Here is an 11,629-nt window from a genome sequence, read left to right as displayed (position 1 = left end):
GATTCTCTCAGCTCCTTTTAAGAAGGGCTAAACAGTAACTCAACAATAAATCAGCTTTTAGGTCTGTTGGGATCAGGTCCAAAGCAGCAGGTGATGAGATATTTCCCAACATATGCAAGAAATGTAAATGAAAAATGGTTGTGTCTATCTTTACCAGCTGCTTCTGTAGCTTGGTTCAGTGCATTTATGGTATGATGTAAACAATGGGTATTTTTGCTGCAATGGGTGAAATTAGTGCTGTGCAGCCGAATAATAAGCCATTTGAGGCACTTGATGAGTACATGGCAAATGGAAATTTGCACTTGCACACCTGCATACATCTGCACTCACAACAGTCATTGTGTTTAGTCATTTTTGTGGTTATTACTTAAATGTTTACTTAGAAGTTGAATTATGTATACACATAATATATCAATCTCAATTTATTTTATGCATGTCAGTGGCCCTATCACTATGGCTTTGCTAAGTCAGGGACCAAAAGGATAACAAAAGGCCCAATGCTCATTGAATAAGTTGGAAATGAAATCATTCAAAAGAGTAGCAAGCGATATAATAGGAAAATATCCACTATATCACATTGAAAATAAATCTACTAATAAGGATCGAAGAAGCCAGTTTTAATAAAAGTGAAGTGCTCATCTCTGTTTCAAGAACAAGATATATTTTAAGTATCCTAAACTCAATGTTTAAATTGGAAGCCATTTGGCAGCATAGCACTTTCAATTTTTCATGTAGTTTGTAAGTGGCTGCATATTGTATGTACAGGTAAACAGTAACCAATGAATCTTTCATAACTGGAAATTTAACATATGCTCATTTCTTGGGAAAGTTACTTTTTCATTTGCAGCTTCCAAAAGATCCCCAGCCAGAATAACCATGCTAGCTAAAAAAAAAAAAAACTCCAGAAGCTGTACTCCATTAAGTTAATTTTTCCCAATGATATCTGATTCTCTATATTACAGTTGTAAGTGTTTAGCACTTTACCTTTGCATTTATTGCTGTACCAATTTCAAAATGTACCATGTATACTGAATTTAACTTTTTGCTGTCTAACATATTACTTGAATAATAAAGATTCTCTATATTGTAAGAAATCGTTATTTTCCCCCTATTTTTGAAGTGTGTGTGTGTGTGTGTGTTACTTCTTTGCTGTTCAGAGAATTGTCAGTTCTCTTTAAGTTTCTAAATTCTGTCTGGAATTTGGGGGTTCCATGCTTTTTTTGGCCTTTTATCTCACAAATCTTTCTTTTAAATTATCTATTAATTGCTTTTTCTTAATTTCTTCTTCTAGTCAGAGGCCCTTAGGGATTAATTCTTCTTTTAACTCTTCATATATTTTCTTTAATCTGATTTTTCCTTTTAGCTTGCAATATCACATTTATGATATCCAGCTCTTACTTTTCTTTCCTTCTCTCCTGTTTATCATTACCTATATTTCTACTTGTCTTAGATCTATGGCTTTCTGAACATGAAACAACAACTTACTATGTTCTTATTTCTCCTAAATATTCATTTTCATCTTCTGACATCACCTTTTGGTCTTTAACACCATTAATACATTTGGGGATTAACTTTAATCCTTCTTTCTTTTTCTATTAATAACCCTATTTCCATGTTTATTTTTATTTATTGTGTCAGAAGCAAATTGAGAATACAGCTATACTGTATCAAAAAAACTACAACGTTAAAAACTTGGCATTATGCTAAATGTCCTCTGACCAGAAGCTGACCACTTGGAGGGCCTCTGGTGTCACTGTGAGAAGGTCCTTCACTGTAAATGTGGCATTGTAGTAAGTGGTCTGTGGTTTACTCTTTTCTGCACTTGCATGTCATGGACTCCACTTTGTAGTCCCATTTCTTAAGATTTGCTCTGCATCTCATGGTGCCAGAGCACAGTCTGTTCAGTGCCTTCCAAGTTGTCCAGTCTTCTGTGTGCCCAGGAGGAAGTTTCTGATCTGGTATCAGTCACTGATTGAAGTTCTGGGTTTTAGCCTGCCACTTTTGGACTCCCGCTTGCTGAGGTGTTCCTGCGAGTGTCTGTGTGGATCTTAGAAAGCTGTTTCTTGATTTGAGTCGTTGGCATGCTAGCTGATATCTGAACGGACGATGGGCTGGAGATGTCACTGCCTTGGTCCTTTCACTGCTGGCTGCTACTTTCCGGTGGATATCAGGTGGTGCAATACCGGCTATGCACTATAAGTTCTTCAGCAATGTTGGGTGTAGATCCTGTAATAATGTGGCATGTCTCATTAAGTGCCACATCCACTATTTCAATGTGGTGAGATTTATTCCATACTGAGCATGCATACTCATCAGCAGAGTGGCAAAGCGGTTGTGATCCCCAGGTTGACTGCCATGTCATCTTATCTTCAATGGCCAGGTTTGAATATTTAAAACATTTGCTTAAAGATCCAACCATTATTAATGTATTCCCCTTTTCCTTCTTGGCCCTTCTATTAATCAGGCATACATCTTATTATTATATTATTTTAGTGTTAGCCGCTTTTAGAGTCTATTGGGAGAGAAGGATTCATCTTTGATAGAGTTTGGAGTCCCCATAGTTCCATAGCACTGAGTTTCGGCAGTTAAAGTAGTATCAAAGTGTGTTATTTCTACAGTGTAGATGCACCCTGTAATTAGACTGAAGATGTTGCATCTGGGTTTTCTTTGTCCATTATTTTGTGTGTGTGTGTGTGTGTTTTTTTTCATTTTCTTATTTAGATTGTGAGCTTATTCTGCCTTGGTCAGACCATACCTGGAATGCTATGTCCAATTTTGAGCACCACAATTAAAGAGAGATGTTGACAAGCTGGAATGTGTCCAGAGGAGGGCGACTAAAATGATCAAGGGTCTGAGAACAAGACCTATGAGGAGCAGCTTAAAGAGCTGGGGGTGTTTAGCCTGCAGAAGAGAAGGCTGAGAGGACACATGATGGCCATGTATAAATATGTGAGGGGAAGTCATAGGGAGGAGGGAGCAACTTGTTTTCTTCTGCCCTGGAGACCAGAATGCAAAACAATGGCTTCAAAATATAGGAAAGGAGATTCCACCTGAACATGAGGAAGAACTTCCTAACTGTGAGAGCTGTTCAGCAGTGGAACTCTCTGCCCCAGAGTGTGGTGGAGGCTCCTTCTTCGGAGGCTTTTAAGCAGAGGCTGGATGGCCATCTGTCAAATGTGGGTTTCCTGCTTCTTGGCAGAATGGGGTTGGACTGGATGGCCCATAAGATATTGAGTATTTGTGCCAAGTTTGGTCCAGATCCATCATTGTTTGAGTCCACAGTGCTCTCTGGATGTAGGTAAACTACAACTCCAAAACTCAAAGGCCAAGGCCTCAAAACACAACATAACAATACAAAACCTAAAGCAAATTAAAAACAATTAAAACAAAGAAAATGAAGGAAGACTGCCTTTTCTAGATGTCCTAGTCATCTGCAACCCAGATCAACAATTGGGTCACACCATCTACAGAAAACCCACACACAGAGATAGATATCTACATAAAAGCTCCAACCATCACCCAAGTCAAAAAAGAAGCACAATTAAAGCCTTGGCAGACCGTGCAAAAAGAATCTGCGAACCCCACCTCCTCCAAGATGAACTGAACCACCTCAACTGGGCTCTCCAGGCCAACGGATACTCCACCTCAGACATCAGAAGAGCTGCAAGACCAAGAACAAGCCACGAGAGTAAAGATGAAGGTCCACCCAGAGGAAAAGTGTTCCTGCCATACATCAAGGGAACCACTGATCGCATAGGGAAGCTGATGAGGAAACACAACATACAAACAATCTACAAACCCACCAAGAAAATCCAACAAATGCTACGTTCAGCAAAGGATAAGAGGGATCCTCTCACCTCTGCAGGAGTCTACCGTATACCATGCAGCTGTGGACAAGTCTACATAGGGACCACCAAACGCAGCTTTGCCCAAACACGAATCAAGGAACATGAAAGGCACTGCAGACTACTTCAACCAGAGAAGTCAGCCATAGCAGAGCACCTGATGAACCAGCCTGGACACAGCATATTATTTGAGAACACAGAAATGCTGGACCACACAAACAACCACCATGTCAGACTACACAGAGAAGCCATTGAAATCCACAAGCATGTGGACAATTTCAACAGAAAGGAGGAGACCATGAAAATGAACAAAATCTGGCTACCAGTATTAAAAAAAAACTCTAAAATTACAACAGCAAAACAGCAGAGAGGAAACAACCAGGCACAGCTTAACACCTCTCAACAGGAGATTTTTCCAGGCTCAGGCAGGCCTTCAAATGCTAATGAAGGTGGTCAGCTGAAACATTCACACCTAGTTTCAGCAAGGAAGAGCTCTTTGCCCCACCCCAGCCATTCCACGGATATATAAACCCATTGTCCTAATTCCAACAGACCTCACTGCCTCTGAGGATGCTTGCCATAGATGCAGGCGAAACGTCAGGAGAAATGCCTCTAGAACATGGCCCTATAGCCCGAAAAAATCTACAAGAACCTAATTAAAGCAATATTAAACAACAAGCAATAAACAATACACCAAGACACAATAAAACCGGGCCGGGCCAGAGTAAGTGACAATTCGTCAAAAATCTAAACTAAGCTAGCAATCTAAATTCCAAGCTGTACTTCCCCATTATTTCATAGTCGAGACACTTGGCTTCTGAACTTTGTGTCATCATAGATATCAAAACAGAGCATCAGAGATCTTTCAATCATAGGGGAGCAATGAATCGAGCCGACTTGACAGCAACAAATGAAAAATAATACTGTATATGAATAGCTTTAGCCGACGTGGAGGACAGATCTTGCAGTAATTAATTAGGACAAAAAACTGTCTCCTTCGAGCCGGAATCGAACCAGCGACCTAAGGATTCCTGGTCTGCGTTTGTCCTACAGTCCTCCGCTCTACCAGCTGAGCTATCGAAGGGACTTGCCGAGCGGCTTCCTTCAGCAACAGAAACAAGATCTGTTGCCATTGCTCGGAAGGTGAAATTCACTACTAAACCAGGAGGTGGCGCTGGAGATCACATTGCATGCAAGAGTTGTTGCTTCTGCTCTCAGTCTTTCCAATGCGGCTCCTTTGAACTGGAGGAGTGAAACTTTGAAATGGGAAGGGCGCTGATAACGGAAAGAGACCCTCTTCCTGCCTTAGTCCCGCTCAGTGTATGGAGGAAACAAACATGGAGAGGTGTGACAAAGTGGGTGGAAGTCGCCCATAAGGAAGCAAAGGGGAGAAGCTGTGCATGGCAAGGCTTCTCTTATATATTTGGAGGTGGTCCTCAGCCCTGCTCTCGTGTGCGGGGCCAGTGGCGCAATGGATAACGCGTCTGACTACGGATCAGAAGATTGTAGGTTCGACTCCTGCCTGGCTCGCAGCAAGACTTGGTTTTATAAAATCCTCAGATTACTACTGCATAAAGGCTTTTATCAAATTTCGTTGACCCCGGGAGGGTTTGTCAGGACATACACAATTTTTTTCTGTAGGGTTTCTCAGGATATATATATTTATATAAATAAAAATGTAATGTTTAGAATCATAGAATCATAGTGGTGGATGAGACCTCATGGGCCATCCAGTCCAACCCCCTGCCAAGAAGCAGGAATATTGCATTCAAATCACCCCTGACAGATGGCCATCCAGCCTCTGTTTAAAAGCTTCCAAAGAAGGAGCCCCCACCACACTCCAGGGCAGAGAGTTCCACTGCTGAACGGCTCTCACAGTCAAGAAGTTCTTCCTAATGTTCAGATGGAATCTCCTCTCTTGTAGTTTGAAGCCATTGTTCCGCGTCCTAGTCTCCAAGGAAGCAGAAAACAAGCTTGCTCCCTCCTCTCTGTGGCTTCCTCTCACATATTTATACATGGCTATCATATCCCCTCTCAGCCATCTCTTCTTCAGGCTAAACATGCCCAGCTCCTTAAGCTGCTCCTCATAGGGCTTGTTCTCCAGACCCTTTATCATTTTAGTCGCTCTCCTCTGGACACATTCCAGCTTGTCAATATCTCTCTTGAATTGTGGTGCCCAGAAGTGGACACAATATTCCAGATGTGGTCTAACCAAAACAGAATAGAGGGGTAGCATTACTTCCCTAGATCTAGACACTATGCTCCTATTGATGCAGGCCAAAATCCCTTTGGCTTTTTTTGCCGCCACATCACATTGTTGGCTCATGTTTAACTTGTTGTCCACAAGGACTCCAAGATCTTTTTCACACGTACTGCTCTCGAGCCAGGCATCCCCCATTCTGTATCTTTGCATTTCATTTTTTCTGCCAAAGTGGAGTATCTTGCATTTGTCCCTGTTGAACTTCATTTTGTTAGTTTTGGCCCATCTCTCTAATCTGTCAAGATCGTTTTGAATCCTGCTCCTGTCCTCTGGAGTATTGGCTATCCCTCCCAATTTGGTGTCATCTGCAAACTTGATGATCATGCCTTCTAGCCCTTCATCTAAGTCATTAATAAAGATGTTGAACAGGCCCGGGCCCAGGACAGAACCCTGCGGCACTCCGCTCGTCACTTCTTTCCAGGATGAAGAGGAAGCATTGGTGAGCACCCTCTGGGTTCGTGCATTTAACCAATTACAGATCCACCTCACCGTAGTTTTGCCTAGCCCACATTGGACTAGTTTCCTTGCCAGAAGGTCATGGGGGACCTTGTCGAAGGCCTTACTGAAATCCAGGTACGCCACATCCACGGCATTCCCCGCATCTACCCAGCTTGTAGCTCTATTGAAAAAAGAGATCAGATTAGTCTGGCATGACTTGTTTTTGATAAATCCATGTTGACTATTAGCAATGACCGCATTTGTTTCTAAGTGTTTGCAGACCACTTCCTTAACAGTCTTTTCCAGAATCTTGCCTGGTATCAACATGAGGCTGACCGGACGGTAATTATTTGGGTCATCCTTTTTTCCCTTCTTGAAGATTGGGACCACATTGGCCCTCCTCCAATCTGCTGGAACTTCTCCTGTTCTCCAAGAACACTCAAAGATGGTTGCCAATGGTTCCGAAATGACTTCTGTCAATGGTTCCGAAATTACTTCCGCAATAGGTACCACTCCGGCGGGAAGCTAATGGCGCTCCATGCAGTCATGCCAGCTACATGACCTTGGAGGTGTCTACGGACAATGCCGGCTCTTCAGCTTAGAAATGGAGATGAGCACCAACCTCCTACTCTTTTCAACGCTTTCTGCACTAATCAGTAAGTAAACATACTGGAGGAATTTGAGGGATTGGCTCCACGTGATGGAAGTTGTAGTTCACCCTGCATCAAGTCAGAGCACTGTGACCCCCACTGACAATGGAGCTGGACCACATTTAGCACATAGAACCCCCATCACCAAAGAAAAATACTGGAGAAGTTTGAGGGAAAATTCACCTTGCTTTATAACTGTTGTAGGTACTGGGATTTATAGTTCACTTGCAATCAAAGAGCATTTGGGGCCTCACGAACGATGGCCCTAGATCTAACTTGGCAAACAGAGCCACCATGACCAACTAAAAATACTAGGGGTTGGGGAAAACTGGCCTTCATTTCTGGAAGTTGTACTTCACTTACATCCAGAGACACTGTGACCATCACCGATGATGGATCTGGACCAAACTTGGCATTACAGAATGCCTATGACTAACTGAACCTATTGGAGGGATTTGAGGGGACTAGCTCACCATAGTGGAAGCTGTAGTTTATCCTGCAGCCAGAGATCACACTAAACCCCACCAATGATGCATCTAAAGCAGTGGTTTTCAATCTGTGGGTCCCCAGATGTTTTGACCTTCAGCTCCCAGAAATCCCAACAGCTGGTAAACTGGCTGGGATTTCTGGGAGTTTTAGGCACACAAAAAAAGAACACCTGGGGACCCACAGGTTGAGAAGCACTGATCTAGAGCAAACTTGCTCAACATGACAAACTTTAACTACTAATGGAGTTTCAGGGGGCTAACCTGGCATGGTGTGAGTTGTAGTTCACCCACAACCTTATGCATTTTGGGAAATTTAAAAAAAAACATGACTTTTTCAAATAACCCAAGCTAAACTAACAAAGTGAAATTCAACAGTGACAAATGCAAGATACTCCACTTAGGCAGAAAAAAATGAAATTCAAAGATACAGGATGGGGGACACGTGGTTCGAGAGCAGTACATGTGGAAAAGATCTTGGGGTCCTCGTGGACAACAAGTTAAACATGAGCCAACAATGTGATGTGGCGGCAAAAAAAGCCAATGGGATTTTGGCCTGCATCAATAGGAGCATAGTGTCTAGATCCAGGGAAGTCATGCTACTCCTCTATTCCGCTTTGGTTAGACCACACCTGGAATACTGTGTCCAATTTTGGGCACCACAATTCAAGAGAGATATTGACAAGCTGGAATGTGTCCAGAGGAGGGCGACTAAAATAATAAAGGGTCTGGAGAACAAGCCCTATGACAAGCGGCTTAAGGAGCTGGGCATGTTTAGCCTGAAGAAGAGAAGGCTGAGAGGAGACATGATGTATAAATATGTGAGAAAGTCATAGGGAGGAGGGAGCAAGCTTGTTTTCTGCTGCCCTGGAGACTAGGATGCGGAGCAATGGCTTCAAACTATAAGAAAGGAGATTCCATCTGAACATTAGGAAGAACTTCCCGACTGTGAGAGCCCATTCAGAAGTGGAACTCTCTGCCTCGAAGTGTGGTGGAGGCTCCTTCTTTGGAAGTTTTAAAACAGAGGCTGGATGACCATCTGTCAGGGGTGCTTTGAATGCAATATTCCTGCTTCTAGGCAGGGGGTTGGACTGGATGGCCCATGAGGTCTCTTCCAACTCTTTGATTCTATGATTCTATCTGTCAAGGGTGGTTTGAATGCAATTTTCCTGCTTCTAGGCTGGGGTTGGACTGGATGGCCCACGAGGTCTCTTCCAACTCTTTGATTCTAATGATACTTGAAAAAATCTTCAGCTCTCTTCCACATGCAAAGGAACAAGAAGAATCAGTGAATGTACTGGAATGTTTGGATTTCAAAGTGTTAGTAAAAGAAACGAGCCAGGCAGGAGTCGAACCTACAATCTTCTGATCCGTAGTCAGACGCGTTATCCATTGCGCCACTGGCCCCTCGCTTGCCTTAACCCTTTGCCAAAAAAAATTGGAAGAGGAATACACACAGTGCAGCCAGCCCCTGTGTCCATGGGTTTGGCAACCATGAGAGTCAGCAAACCCCAAGCTTGAAAATACTCCAAGAAAACCCAATATATATATTTAAAATTCCAAAACCCAAACTATGATTTTGTCACCGTGTATATAAGGATGAAAACAAACCTGGCAAGAGAGGCAGATACCCAAACTATCACCTTTGTTCAGGCACCTATATAGCATGGGGCAATAGAGGCAGTGCCTGTCTCTTCCGGAGGCTTAGATCTCTCAAGGGGAGCAGCTCCGCCGTGTGCCTTCGATAGCTCAGCTGGTAGAGCGGAGGACTGTAGAGGAGAACTTCCCTTGTAGGAATCCTTAGGTCGCTGGTTCGATTCCGGCTCGAAGGAGATTTTTTTTTCAAACTTGCACTTTCAGTTTCTGATTGAAAATAGCTTCCCTCTTGTGCTTTGTAAATTACTGTGACTTTAGTAGTTTAACTCTGTGATTCAATATAAAAAGTTACTCAAGAGATCCATGTTTGGAGGTTGCAGTTCCTTCCCTACAATAAAGAATAGACTATTTATTTATAGAGTCAGAAGCAAATTGAGGGTACAGTTATAATGTAGAATCATACAGTTGGAAGAGACATCATGGGCCATCCAGTCCAACCCCCTGCCAAGAAGCAAGAAAATCAAATTCAAAGCACTCCCAACAGATGGCCATCCAGCTTCTATTTAAAAGATTCCAAAGAAGAAGCCTTCACCACACTCCTTGGCAGAGAGTTCCACTGCTGAAGGGCTCTCACAGTCAGAAAGTTCTTCCTCATGTTCAGGTGGAATCTCCTCTCTTGTAGTTTGAAGCCATTGTTCCGCGTTCTAGTGTCCAATGCAGCAGAAAACAAGTTTGCTCCCTCTTCTCTATGACTTCCTCTCACGTATTTATACATGGCTAGCATGTCTCCTCTTGAGGAAGGGACAAGCTTGTTTTCTGCTGCTCTGGACACTAGGACAAACCAGAGCAATGGAATCAAACAGCACCTGAACATTTGGAAGAACTTCCACTATGCAGTAGTGCATGGGCAAACTTGGGCCCTGCAGGTGGTTTGGAGTCTAACTCCCACCATTCATCACAGCTTATGACTTCCTCTCACATATTTATACATGGCTATCATGTCTCCTCTCATCCTTTTCTTCTTCAGGCTAAACATACCCAACTCTTTAAGCCACTCCTCATAGGGCTTGTTCTCCAGACCCTTGATCATGGTGTGGGGCATAGACATCCTGTGATAATGTGGTATGTCTTATTAAGAGCCATATCTACTGTTTTAGCATGGTGAGATGTGTTCTACGCTGGGTATGTGTACTCAGCAGCGGAGTAGCAAAGCACAAGGGCAGATGTCTTCACTGTGTTTGGTTGTGATTCCCCAGATTGTGCTATTCAGCTTTCATACAATATTGTTTCTAGCACTCACTTTTTGCTTGATAGTCAAGCAGTGCTTCTTGTAGGCCAGAGTTGATGAGGATGTGTCCATATTCTACAGCCAGGCATGAGCAAACTTCTGCCCTCCAGGTGTATGGGACTTCAACTTCCACAATTCATAAGAGCGGCTGTATCCCTTACCCAAAATGGTTGCGACCAGAAGTGTTTTGGATTTTGGATTTTTCCTGATTTGGAATACTTGTATTTGCATATATTGTATGTACACATAGTATTCAAAGACAAAGCAATGTAGTCTGGATCAGTGTGCAAAAGAGATCTTGAAGTAGCTTTAAGACTAGTTATAAAGCCTGTGCTCTTTGGTTGGGCCCAGACTTTGTTTTAAGTATAGATTACCCATAGACTTTGTTGTAAGTATAGATTGCCCCTTGAAGGTTACTCCTTCCTTGTGTTTAGAGCTGAAATTTAAACTTTCCTTGTATCTTGATAGCCAGATAATAACAAATTCTATTAGTATAATGAACAGGCCTTTTCACCATGCTGTCTCTAAGCAGAGAGAGGTATATTCTTACTCTCTCTCTCTCTCTCTCTCTCTAGCTAGCTAGCTATCCTAGCTATTTTATTAGCAAATAAAATGGACCCAATGTGCAAGTGGTATGTACAGGATGAATGCGAATACAACCGCCTGCTACAGTAAGTAAAGTAGATGTTGCACTTAAACTCATAGACATGATACATACTGCTTGTACAGTTGTCTGATAAAGTATTGGCAAGTAACAGCACAGATGGCTTGCTTTAAGATTAGGCCTCACATGCCAGACGTGATCTGGGAAATTGTCATTTTAAAAATAACTTTGCAACAAGTGCCAAGTTATGAGGGATCCATGCATCCAATAAACAGAAACAAAGCAGTGTCCCAGTGCTGGAACTTAATCATTGGGATTATACTATGGGCGTATAACCCAGGCAGAATTATCACCTCTGCTCAGCCAATAAAAATGGTGCATCTTCGCTATTTTTCCAAAGTACTTGAACTTAGAAAACACTGAAAGGTTTTTTTTTCTTTTTAAGTGTATTGGAACTGTTCCT

The 11,629-nt window shown here is 42.6% G+C and overlaps 4 non-coding genes across 4 annotated transcripts; 2 read left to right on the top strand and 2 right to left on the bottom strand.

Annotated features, from left to right (window-relative positions):
• Nucleotides 1–4,838: 4,838 nt before the first annotated feature.
• On the bottom strand, nucleotides 4,839–4,929 carry TRNAY-GUA (transfer RNA tyrosine (anticodon GUA)). The gene is given in 2 exon segments: nucleotides 4,839–4,874; nucleotides 4,893–4,929. It is a non-coding gene; the product is annotated as a tRNA-Tyr (tRNA).
• Nucleotides 4,930–5,302: 373 nt separating this feature from the next.
• Nucleotides 5,303–5,375, top strand: TRNAR-ACG (transfer RNA arginine (anticodon ACG)). The gene has a single exon. It is a non-coding gene; the product is annotated as a tRNA-Arg (tRNA).
• A 3,637-nt stretch (nucleotides 5,376–9,012) lies between these two features.
• On the bottom strand, nucleotides 9,013–9,085 carry TRNAR-ACG (transfer RNA arginine (anticodon ACG)). Its single transcript has one exon. It is a non-coding gene; the product is annotated as a tRNA-Arg (tRNA).
• A 331-nt stretch (nucleotides 9,086–9,416) lies between these two features.
• Nucleotides 9,417–9,510, top strand: TRNAY-GUA (transfer RNA tyrosine (anticodon GUA)). The gene is made up of 2 exons: nucleotides 9,417–9,453; nucleotides 9,475–9,510. It is a non-coding gene; the product is annotated as a tRNA-Tyr (tRNA).
• Nucleotides 9,511–11,629: the final 2,119 nt, after the last annotated feature.

Source organism: Anolis sagrei, chromosome 4, assembly GCF_037176765.1.
Source record: "Anolis sagrei isolate rAnoSag1 chromosome 4, rAnoSag1.mat, whole genome shotgun sequence".
Taxonomy (NCBI): Eukaryota; Metazoa; Chordata; class Lepidosauria; order Squamata; family Dactyloidae; genus Anolis; species Anolis sagrei.
The sequence above is the reverse complement of the archived record's forward strand: the minus strand, read 5'-3'. Positions and strand labels throughout refer to the sequence as shown.